At 45.4% G+C, this 11,973-nt stretch overlaps 1 protein-coding gene across 11 annotated transcripts in view; it reads left to right on the top strand.

The window, feature by feature from the left end:
• Window positions 1-11,973, top strand: part of RARB (retinoic acid receptor beta) — a 771,689-nt gene that overhangs the window by 669,070 nt on the left and 90,646 nt on the right. The gene's annotated exons all lie outside the window — the stretch shown is intronic.

Raw genomic sequence — 11,973 nt, 5'->3', positions numbered from 1 at the left:
TTTAGCTTTTTTTTTTTTGTCCCACCCACCCCCCCCCCCCCCCCCCGCAAAAGTATTCTGCAGTTTTTTTTTTTTTTTTTTAATGCGAAAGAGAACATTTTAATGAATTAAAAATGAGTGGTCCAAAAACATCTGATAATGGGGACTTGAAATGTACGTCACTTAATACAGACAGCGTATATATACACTGCCAACATTTTCATCCTTACGTTTCTCTCTTTGGTGCTTTCACGTGAAGGGAACAAGGAAGCGACAACGGGCAAATGGCCTGGCTCAGGCAGACCTAAGGACGGCACAGGGTTGTGTAGAAGGTGAAGCACTGAATGTGATGGCTGTTACTTTTATTCATCTTGTTACTCGGGGATTTGGTGAAGGCGAAGTGTGAGTGAAGCACTGGGACAAAAAGCCAGGAACCTCAGCCGTGATCTTGCAACCTGGTTCGAAGGCTTATGTTCTAGGTCCAGGGCTCTCGGACTTTGGAACTGGGAAATGTGGCCATTGGGTGGCGGGGAGACTGAGGACGGAAAGCCCCCAGGGCCAAGCAGCGCTGCTCAGCTGGCCGACTGGCTTTTTGCCTGGAACTGCTTCTAGGGAATGTTGCTTGGCTGCCCAGTAGGCATTCTGTCCGTTCACCTCTCTTAAATGTGCCTAGGGTTTAGCATGCTTTTCGGTTTCTTGGGTTTCCGTGCTTGAGGAAAAACAGCAGGACGGGGAACAATTCCGTTGACTCAAGCCAAGCATCCTATTCTGTGTCCCAGCCACCCGTCATATTCCATGTCACTGGTTCATGGTGGGAAGCTGTGATGTAGGCCAGTCCAACGAGAATGAATTCAAAACTCATGCTCAGCCTCCACAAGAAATAAAAAGATAACTTAGACTTTATCAAAATAAAAAAGATGTCAGCTCTCCAACAGATACTATGGAATTAATGGAAAGACAAGTCACGTACTAGAAGAAATTACTTACAAATTGCACACCTGATTGAGGACTTGTATCTAAAATACACAAACCTCGGGGCGCCTGGGTGGCGCAGTCGGTTAAGCGTCCGACTTCAGCCAGGTCACGATCTCGCGGTCCGTGAGTTCGAGCCCCGCGTCGGGCTCTGTGCTGACAGCTCAGAGCCTGGAGCCTGTTTCGGATTCTGTGTCTCCCTCTCTCTGACCCTCCCCCGTTCATGCTCTGTCCCTCTGTCTCAAAAATAAATAAATGTTAAAAAAAAATTTTTTTTTAAATAAAAAAAAAAAATATTAGGACAGAAGTGCCCTCCTTTCCGACGTCTGTGGACAAGGAAGCAGGTAGCCACAAGTGCCCCTCGTAGCTATCCTCCAACTCGAGGACAAAGAAGGCCCTGTAGATAGAAGAGTGGAAAGACAGACAGAAACTGGGCCCTGAAGAGCTGGACTGAATCGCTAAACCAACTGCCTCCAGCAAGTTTTGTTATATTTGCCAAGAGGTGCCGTTAAGGCAGTTGAGGTTGGCGTCTTAGTCATGTTTTAGGGTCCTGATGAGCAAGAATGGACTGGGTCATCAGATAGGGTAACGTCCTCCCATACCTCCTGGGAAGGTCTTTTTCCCCTGGAAACTTCTATCTGTGGATGATGGGTCAGTTGACCACATTTCAGCCAGTTCTCTTTGCTCCCTCCAAACTTTAGAGCTATCGAATTACTTAAAATCAATGACTATGGAGATAATAGAGCTAATACTAACTTAGCTCGGGCCCCAGACGCTACCGCTGAAGAGCACAACGTTTCCCTGAAATAGCCAGATTTTTTTATATGTATAAGTGAGACTCACAGAATGATCCCCTGACACTCCATTTTTGGTCTCACATTCTGTAGACATGGATGTCAGTCACGCTGCAGTTCTGTGGGAGAATTTTAGTCTAGGCTGAAATTATAAATGAGTAAGCCAGATGTGGACTCAGGGTAAATCAGTACTTTTGCATTTATTTTGTGTGGGCTGGAGACCCATTTCCTGCTTACATTACTTAAAACCCATATCCTGCTGCTCTGTAAAAACTGGCAGCTCGGTTGCCAATTAAAAAAAAAATAATGTTTACACCCACAGGAAAACTTTAGTTTCAACCCCCAAGGAACTTATCACCTTAATTAGATTTAAAAATATATAAATGAGAAGGAAATGGGATCATTATGCCCAAGTATACAAAAATAAATATATTTTCCTTCGAAGGAAATTGAAGGGGAAGGAATAAACGCTTGGAATAGAGAGACTTAGGGTCTGATAGAATATTTTTTAAGCTGAAACAGAAAGAAGCAGGAAAATATGAGAATCGGTAACCGGTTATACCAAGATATTCGCAACCGAAATGAACCCAAGAATAATAGAGACTCCTAGAATGTTAGAACTGAAAAGGGATCTTAGAGATTGACTTTCACTCACCTCTCTCACTTGACATACAAGCACACTGGGACCCAGAAAGGTGAAACGGTTTTCCCAGCAATCCCCAACTGGCTCAAGACAGAACGAAGACTACAGTTCAAGCCTCTCCTCTTCTGGCCGTGCTTTCCCTGTGGTACCAAGCTGCATAAGATTTGCATTCAATTCTTGCCATAGGTCATGACAATTCATTAATATGTGTCAGAACTCTTCGGGTGCAAGTGACAGAAAACTCAGCTCAAACTTGGCATAAGCTTAAAAAATCGGCACATGCAATTGGACAGTCCGGAGTAACATGACTGCATGCAAGGGCTCGAGGTCGTTTTGGGGGCGTGGCTCCTCGTTGTCTCCCATAGATGGTTTTTGTTTTTTTGTTTTTTTGTTTTTTACCATGTTGGTTTGGTTTTCTGGAAGATTTTACATATGGCTACTCAAGATGGCCACCAACCTGACAGAGAGGTGCGGGTCCCCATCATTTCATGAGTGCTGAGGAACTGGTTCTCATTGGCCTAACTTGGATCACGTGCCCTTGTATAACTGTCTCACCTTGGGGGTGATGGAGGGGTAGACTGCTGTAATTGGCTAGGTCTCAGTCATGTGCCAATCTCAGGAGCCGGGCCTCGAGGTCTACCCCACCCAAACCACATGGGGCAGGAGCGTGGGAGGAAAGAATCCCTACGTAGCTAATCGGAAAGACCTGAGGCAAAAATTTACAATGTCCCCACCAAGGCCTATCCCGTCCCACGGTGCTGTTCCCGGTATGTTCTTATTCTTTGTGCTGTTGAAGGAAAGAAAGAAACCTGAAAATCCTATTATAGTAATAGCTAACATAGGCAAGGTGTTTTCTGTTCGCCGGGGACTTCTTAACCATTTTTAATACTTTGTCCTGTTCAAGCCGAACAATAGCCGTATGAGAAAGATGAGTTACAATCCCATTCTTCCCCTTTTTTTTAGGCAGATGTGGAAACTTAGGTGCAGAGAGGTTAATTAATTTAGAGTAACGCATTTAGTAAGGGCCAGTGCTGGGATTTGGATCCCGATAGTAATATATACTACATGCCATAAAAAGCAGCTTTTAAACCTCTGACTTCTCTTTTTGACTCGACTCTATTCCAAGTGGTTAATTAAACAATAATCACACTCCTTGTTGTATATTAGAGATGTACCCCCTAGAAAGTCGTGTGCAAATTTATTTTTTATAGCCCAAATTTGGTTTTAAACGTATAAGGGGATTTACTAGTAAAAGAAATCCTTGGGTGTGGGGGATCAGGAAAGCAGGATTATTTCTTCGCTCTTCTGTTCTGTAAGTGCTGGTGGGTATACCTTATATTTGCCGAGGGCTTTGTAAAGCTAAGGGAGCCTTTCTGCAGAGAAATAGCTATTTGTCAAAGCATGAGATTCGAAAGCGGTAGCAGCAAGTGAAAAAAATCGATTTTCAGCAGCATTCTGGAAGTGGTACAAAAATTTATGAAGAACTTGGGGAGGAGGCAAAGGAAGCAAAATGTCTCAAAGTTGAGTGATGAGCTTCTGCCGGTGGGGTGGGAGGCTTGAAATGATGTCCACAAAGGAAAGTATGTGGCCCTAAAATAAGAAATAAAAAAGAATGAATGAAGACATAAAATGTGGGATCGTGAAAGAGATGTCCCGACAAGCTTATGATACAGATAAACCACTAATTGTCCATGATGGGGAAGGGGAAGATTTAAGACGATGCCACTGAGAGACTGTAGGAGTAGAGAAAGCCTGGCCATATGCATTTGGCCAGCTACAGGCATCCAAATGCATAGCTGAAATCCTTAAGCCAGGGGTCAGCAAACTCTCTGGCAAGGGTCAAATAGAAAATATTTTTGGCTTTGTGGGCCATGCGATCTCTGTAGGAGCCCCAGAAAGTACATAAACAAAGATTGGTTGTGTTCCAATAAAACTTTATTTACAGGAACAGTAGAGAACTGGGTTTGGCCCAAAGGCCATACTTTGCCTACTTCCGCTTTAGGTGGCTCACCCGGTGGTCCCATATGCCACTCTGGCTGCTCCATGAGCTCACGCTCAGCTCATCTCCCAGGGACAGTTGTTCCTCTCCTACCAATAGACACCCGCGGCCATGCGGCCGCCATCCTGGGCCATGCGGACCCGCGAGCCTCACGGCTCCATGTTTCTGTAGAGGCTGTGCCCTGGACTGGAGTTTTAGGAGCCAGCAGAAATGTCTTTTCTTCTGAGAAGACTCCCTGAGCCCTACCCCACATTCTACACAATTCATTCTGCCCCATATTTCTATAGAGCTTTGAACATGCCTCCGTGAACTGCCAACCTATTATAGTGTGATTCTTCGCACAGCATGGGCTCCCTAGCTTGATTATAACCTCCTAAAAGGCAAGGCAAGCATCATGTCTTCCTCACTTAGTAGCCCTGGAAGTTAGCATGATCGTTTGGTCAATGAAGTTAGATTAATGAAGTGATTAAGTGTGGTTTGCTTATCTATCTATGTATTTATTTATTTAGATTGTAAGTAAGCTCTATGCCAAATGTGGGGCTTGAACTCATGACTCTGAGATCATGAGTCACATGCTCCACCAACTGAGCCATCCAGGTGTCCCGAAATGTGGCTATTTTAATTTTTTTAATTTTTTAAAGTTTATTTATTTATTTTTGAGAGAGCACAAGCAGGGAAGGGACAAAAAGAGAGTGGAGACACAGAATCCAAAGCAGGCCCCATTCTCTGAGCTGTCAGCACAGAGCCCGACTCGGCCAGAACCCATGAACCGTGAGATCATGACCTGAGCTGAAATCAGACGTTCGACTGACTGAGCCACCCAGGTGTCCCCTAAATGTGGCTATTTTAAAAGACAACCAAATCTGACATCTCCCTAGCTTCACTTCCTGAAAAGTTGCCAGGCAGAAAACAGTTCTGGGCATGCCTCTATTGAACTCTAAGGCACTCATTTCTCTGCTGCGGGCCCAGAACAAGTTATTCAGCTTCTTTCAGCTTGTGTTTTCTACCTGAGTAAGGGAGCCTTTAGTGTTGACTGACAGCCTGGGCATGATGTGAGAACCGATGCTTTTAATCCTGTTTAGACAACAGTGTTTCTACAATGAGCTTCCTCTTGTCAGTTCTCTCCCTGGAGGACATTAGATCTTCTTGTGGATTTGCTATGGAAAATGGTGGGCATCTTGTGTAACTGTGCATGGCAAAAGTCCAAAAGGGTGCAGAGGCTAACATGGGTAAGTGGTGGGATTTGGGGCTCACCTGGCCAGTCCTTGGCTGTCAGGTTGCTCACTGACAAAAAAGGGGGATCCAAGGATTAGCTAGACATTGGGGTCAGGAGGCCAATAGGAAAATGACAGATAAAAAGCAGATCAGAAGCAAGACTCATGTGCCATGATAAAGGGGAAGTTGTGGGCTTTGGATGCCTCTGACGTTTGCCCACGTTTCCCTGGGTCTCTGGCCTTAGAGATGGGATGCCTTTGCCCCATGTATGTAACAGAAAAACCATGGAGGTTACTGTGGCTGTCACCCCCATTCTGTTTCTTTTCTTTCTGAAAATCACTGGCCATTAATTTATAAAGGAACCTCTTCAAATTGCCTTTGAACGTACGTTTATGTGGGCCGTGCTTTTGAGTGGTGGGCAAAACATGCCTTTGATTTTGTTTGAGAATGTGGTTTAGTGTTAATTTCACAGCATTTTTTTCCTCTGACAGTTGCCTAAGTATATTTGTAGAATAAAGCGATTGAATAATCTCTGAATTTAGGAGTCCCTAAGTGCTCATTGACACCTTGTCATTTGGGGCATATTGAGCTTAAAAACAGCTTTTTATGAAGTCTCTAAATTCTGATTTATACTTGGACATGGATGTCCCCATGGGTCGATGGGATAGAATGAATATGCTTTGCACGGACACTTTGATACTTCCACGAGAGGTTTTTGTTGTTCTGTGTTTCATTTCCCCTTTACCGTTAAACTTACGTTAAAACAAACCTTTTGGATTAAAGGCACTTAACCTCAGTTAAAATCACTTTTGTTGATGCACAAATTATATCGATGTGCTCATTGGTTCTACGGCTGGATTTTACTGGCTTTAGAACGAGGAAATTCGTATTGTAGGTTGCCTTGTGTACTTGGGAAATTACATAAAAATCATCATCAGGGCACTTAGCGTCTTTCTAATTTTAGTTTATTTCTTCATTTGTTCCCATGTTACGTCCTAGCCTGTTACTGCGTTCCCAAGGTTCGGCATGATCTTTTTGTTCTTCTCAGCAGAGAGGTGGCATTAACTCCCACCTTTCCTTTCACCCCGCCACACACAAATCCCCAAAGAGCTCCCCAAAAGTAAATGAAAGGCTGGAAACTTTATATTTTTGTATCTAAAAATGTCACGGAAGCTGGAAAGTAAAAATGTGCTGTCCCTTTCCACTTGCCAAATGTTAAGGTTTTCCTGCATCTGTTTGGGAGTTTAAAAAACAAAAACAAAAACAAATTCCGTTTGGGCACTGGCAGCCCAGTGATGTCAGTGCCACTGTGGGACTTCAAGCCCATTAACACTCCGACTGCAAAGGAAGTATTAAAATTCCTTCAGCTTTACTAACACATTTCTCCCTGCAGCCTGTCTCCTGGTAAAGGGGCGCTCAGCACATTCTCACCTTAGAAAAAGGAGAACTTTCCATGACACCATAGGACAGAGCAGAGCAAAGGAACAGAGGGCTTTGAAGGTAGCCTGAGCTGGGTTCCAATCTGACCCCACCCTCGAGCTGCCTCATCTTTGGCAAGAGGTATAATTTCGTCCTACGTGCAACTGACTGACTGCTGGCTGACGACAACGTGGGGCAACCTTGCTGGATTGTTTCGTGCATTGGACCTTATGAGGGTGGTGCATTTAGCACCCTGCTTGGCCCACGGCAGACCCTGAATAATGATAGCTGTTCTCTCGGGGTTCTTCTGCTGGTGGCACCCAGGCTCTGCTCTGGGCCCTGGTTGCTGCTGCCACTGTAATAACTTTTTACTCCTTTTTACTGTAATAACTACACAGCCCTGCTCCTCCTTCAGGAGAAAAGTGAAGGGCACAGGCTCTAGTCGTTTTGAATTGTTCATGACGCCACAGTGTAGATATACAGCCCCAAATATTATGTCACAGCATTAAAAATCAAGCTTGTAAGTAAGCATAGTTTCTAAAATGAATACCCGCCTTCCTCAGCTACTGTAAACTGGGAGGCAGATGGCTCATTTGCCCGGAGATGCTGGGACGTGTGTAATCAGAGAACGGGATGGGATCCTGGTATCGTGGAACCCAACTCCATGGGGAAAACCGAACTGGGGTGTTAGAAAGGGCGCCTGGGCCCCTCCTTGCGTCCGTCAGCTCAAGGTGAGGCCATCGGGGTCTCCCGGGCAGTGTCCGGTTCGCCCCAGATCACCACAGAAGCAAAGCCTCTTTCACTCCCTGCTTCCTCCTTTGTTTGCCCCTGTGGCACCTGCCATCTCTCCCCGACGTTTATTTGGGACCCTGTGGCCCACCCTTCCCGAGTCCATCTCGCTTCACGCAACCAAATCTTACCCGCTGGCCTGTTCCTCAGCACTGCTTTAGCTGTTAGCCATATGGCAGGAGGACTGCAGAGAACATGGGTGATAATATGACAGTTGATGGTCGCAAAGCCCTTTACCAACGGCAAAGTCTCCCAGGACTTTGAGTCATCTCCTGTGGCAGGCAGGAAGGGACTAATGCTCGGGTCCTCAGTGTCCTGACGTTCAGAGACACGAAGAAACCTGCCTGCAGTCTCACTGGCGGCTTCAACCCGTGGGTCCTAAACCCAGCTCCTACGATCTTTTCAACCACGCTTTGCTTCTCTAACAATGCAGTTCTTGTGCGCATTTAACGCTACACCGTTTCAGTACCTTCACCCCCTTGTGCTCCCAAATCACATTTTCGGGCATTTACGTATGATTTAATTTAATGCATGTACTGGTTCAGTACAGTATTTTCCCTAGAGTAAATGCCGCAGGCAGCGTCCGAAACCTAATTTCGGGGAGTACTAAACTTAGTACGCGGTAATACCAAATCGTACAGTGATAAAGTCATTCCCTTTTCAGTAGTCACCCCATCTATTTATTACTAATGGGAAAACCTCAGTTTGACGCCGGTCCACCCTTAATTAGTACCTCTTGAACGTTTGCTACTCCCTCTTTTTGATGGAGACAAGACAGGCAACCAGCCATCCTAACCTAGTTAGGACGAAGTGCTGTTTATTTCAGAGGAACGCAAGCTTTCTGAACGACCAGACGCTACATATCTTAAGCTCTGCAGACGATTCAGTGATTGTTGCAACTCTTTGACTCTCCCATTGCCGCACGAAAGCCTCACGAATGAGCATGGCTGTGTTCCGATTTATGTCAAATGATACTGCTGTCGTCTTTATAGTCGTAATATAAAATTCTCTAAATTTTATTGAGGCAAAAAAAAAATCAATTTAGAAAGAGTATAGTGGCCTCTAATGTGAGATATCATCAAGGTAGGACAGGAAGGGCAGAAGTTAGAGAAACTCTGGTTTTATCTGTCAGTTGGTCAGGTGTTCTTGCATCTTGACAGGAACAGAACAGATCCTGGGGGAGCCTCAGCCCCTTCCAGAGCCCCCTGTATTGCTACGGTTGTTGGTGAGTAGACCATTGACCTGCCTTTGTCTTGCTGAGGTCCCCTCTGCCCTTCCCCCATCCTGAGCTATGCACAACTCAAGGATGGGCCGCTGGGTCTTGCTTTTCTTGGATCCTCAGGGTTTAGTCCTGTCCTGATACAACAAAGGCCCAGTGAGCGGGTGGATCTGTCCTGGAGGGATTTCAAGGGTCAGGTGAACTTTGGAGGGGGAAATACGAGGAACAGGGGAGACCTCAGACTGCACTGTTTACTCCCCCTTCTGAAGAGCAGCAACGTATTGTTGTGGCTTAAAACACAGACTTGATGGACAGCCTGGATTCTGATCCCAGCCCACTACTCACGTAGCTCTGTGATCTTGGGCAGGTTATTTAGCATCTCTGTGCCTCCGGTTCCTTGTCTGTAGCACCGAGACGATAATAGTACCTACCTCACGTAGGTATTGTAAGGAGTAAATGAAGTAATATATAGTAGGAACTAAAGGCATTTCTTAGCCAAGTGTTAGCTCTTGTCCCTCTTCGTCCTGCTAGGATAACGACCCATTCTGGCCTCCAAAGGTTGGATCATCAGTACCGTCCTTAGTGACTATGCAGAACAGCTAACGTTCCTCCTGGCCCAGTGGTCCGTTTACTCAAGACAAAAGGTACTCCTAAAGTTGACGTTTGTCCTTGGGGCTCAGGCCTGACACCCACAAACCAAAGTGTCACTTCAGCCAGAGGTGACCCTGGGATTCGTGGCCTTTCATCACTTACAGAATCCATTCCAAGTGTATCTGTGGGCAGGGCCCTGCACAGCTGGCTCAGCCTGCCCCAGCCTGCCCAGGACACTGACCTCCTGTTATGCTGCTCCAAACTCCCCCCGCCCCACAGTAGTCACCACTGACTCCTCGGCATGCCTTTCGTGTGATGGAGCCTCAGGGTGTGCCTGCTGCCCTCTCTGCCTGTGGTGGCCGTCCCCGGCTTTCGCTGTTGCTCATCTTTCAAGCCACCGTACTCCCAAATACGCGTGCATGTTTCTCTAACAACAGGAAGCAGGTGTGGGTCAGTCTTACCTCTCTACAGTGTGACATGTTAGTGACCCCTCTGTTGGGTGACTTCAAAAGTCAGACTTGTTTTTGAGTCCAGGAAGTAGGTAGGGGTGTGTGTGTGTGTGTGTGTGTGTGTGTGTGTGAGAGAGAGAGAGAGAGAGAGAGAGAGAGAGAGAGAGAGACTGAGAGAGAGAACATACACAAGTGTTCTCTGCACTGGCTATAAGCATCTTGAGGGCAGGCACAGAGTGTCTTTCCTATCTGAGTCTGCAACCAAGACCCCAGTGCCTTGTACTTAGTAGATACTTCTGGAATGAACTGGAGGTAAAGAGAAATTGAAGAGTAGAGATCCTGACTCAGGAACTTTCATCTGATCTTTCTAAGAATTACAGATTTGAATTCAGCCCCGCTGACATAATGAGCCCATTTTTACATTTTCCCTTTTGTGTCCTTCCTTAACTTGCACCATACAAATTCTAGCATATTATCCCTTGCATAAAAGGAAGCCTCACCCTTGTCTAGTTCCGTGGTGGACGTAGCCAGATGGAGCTTGTCACTGTGTCCTAACAGGGAAGATCTGCTGTCTCTCAAAGCTGTACACACACACCATATTTCAACAAATCTATAATTTGTTAAAGCGCACTATTATTTTATGTGCCACTAAAAACAAAACAGCAGGAATTAAACGAGGACATGCCAAAGATTGTGAGACAGGTGGCAATTGCAGAGAGGGAGCGAGGGAGAAACCAGATACCAGCGCTGTAAGAAAAGGAAGCATCTCACATTCTAGGCTGGAAATATTCTATGTTTCCATCTTGAGCTGTGTTTCATTCTGCTCTAAATAGACATTGATAAAACCTCAGTGCCCAAAGACAATCCCCAGCACAGAGTTGACTGAATAAATATGCAAGTGCTTCTAAAATAGCTGGCAGAGAGCCCTTTGTTTGGAAACAAATGTCTCCGTTGAAAATAGCAACCCGAAATTTCCCCGCAGTCCCTGTGTTCCGGGGCGATGAACATGGCCCTTTAAGTACCTTCTCCCAGTGACAGCATTTCTCTGGAGGGTGGCTACCTAAATTGCTCAATAAATCCGTGCATAGAGTACAGTCTGAATTTGCTCTTCCTTGAGTGGGATTGAGCACTTAAACCGGTTTCTTCTCCCTCTGCCATCGAAAAATATGAACTCTCACCGTCAGGTTATTTCTCTCATCCGTCTCCCTTTAAAGCTGGAAAACAAAGAGTTGAGCAATTATCCGATGAACTAGATTAATGGAGACAGGCATCTTTTTAGTACTGGGACCAAGGAGAGTCAACACCCTATTTCGTCATGAGAAAGAATGTTTGTGTCCCGAATTCACACTTGACTGTTTCAGGACTTCATTTCACCAACATAAAAATACCTATGTGGCCTTTAAAAATTTCTGTTTGATTTGCAAAATACTTTTAGGACAGAAATGTTCTGTTTTGATGCTGGAGAATACAAGTCCTCCATTTTTCTTTGCTTGTTTTGGGGGTTGGGGTGTTTTATGACATTACTTGGTCAGGCTTATGAAACAGTGTTTTGGTTCAGCAACGTTGTTTAAATCTGTTTTAAAATAGCACTAAGGATTTCCACTGGCCTTTCAAAATGGACCCACTTAGGAGCCAGTCATCTGATGCAGCTCTTCCAAAGGGAAAGATAAAAGTTGCTTCTAGTAAACTCTGTCGACTCAGGGGATTTAATGAGGACAGGAAAAGAATCCAGTGCAAAATGTAATGAGTGAAGGAATCCCAGTTTGTGTCCTGCAAGTGACAGAACAAAGCGCTTGAGCAGTTTTAAACCGAATGGAAACTTGGCTGAGGCGCCCTTGGACTTTGAGCTCTCAGAAATCTGAAAATATGCAGGCCCAGAATGTACTCCCCGCCGCCAACCCCCC

This window comes from Herpailurus yagouaroundi, unplaced genomic scaffold (assembly GCF_014898765.1).
Source record: "Herpailurus yagouaroundi ecotype Mexico unplaced genomic scaffold, PumYag 159, whole genome shotgun sequence".
Lineage (NCBI taxonomy): Eukaryota > Metazoa > Chordata > Mammalia > Carnivora > Felidae > Herpailurus > Herpailurus yagouaroundi.
The sequence above is the reverse complement of the archived record's forward strand: the minus strand, read 5'-3'. Positions and strand labels throughout refer to the sequence as shown.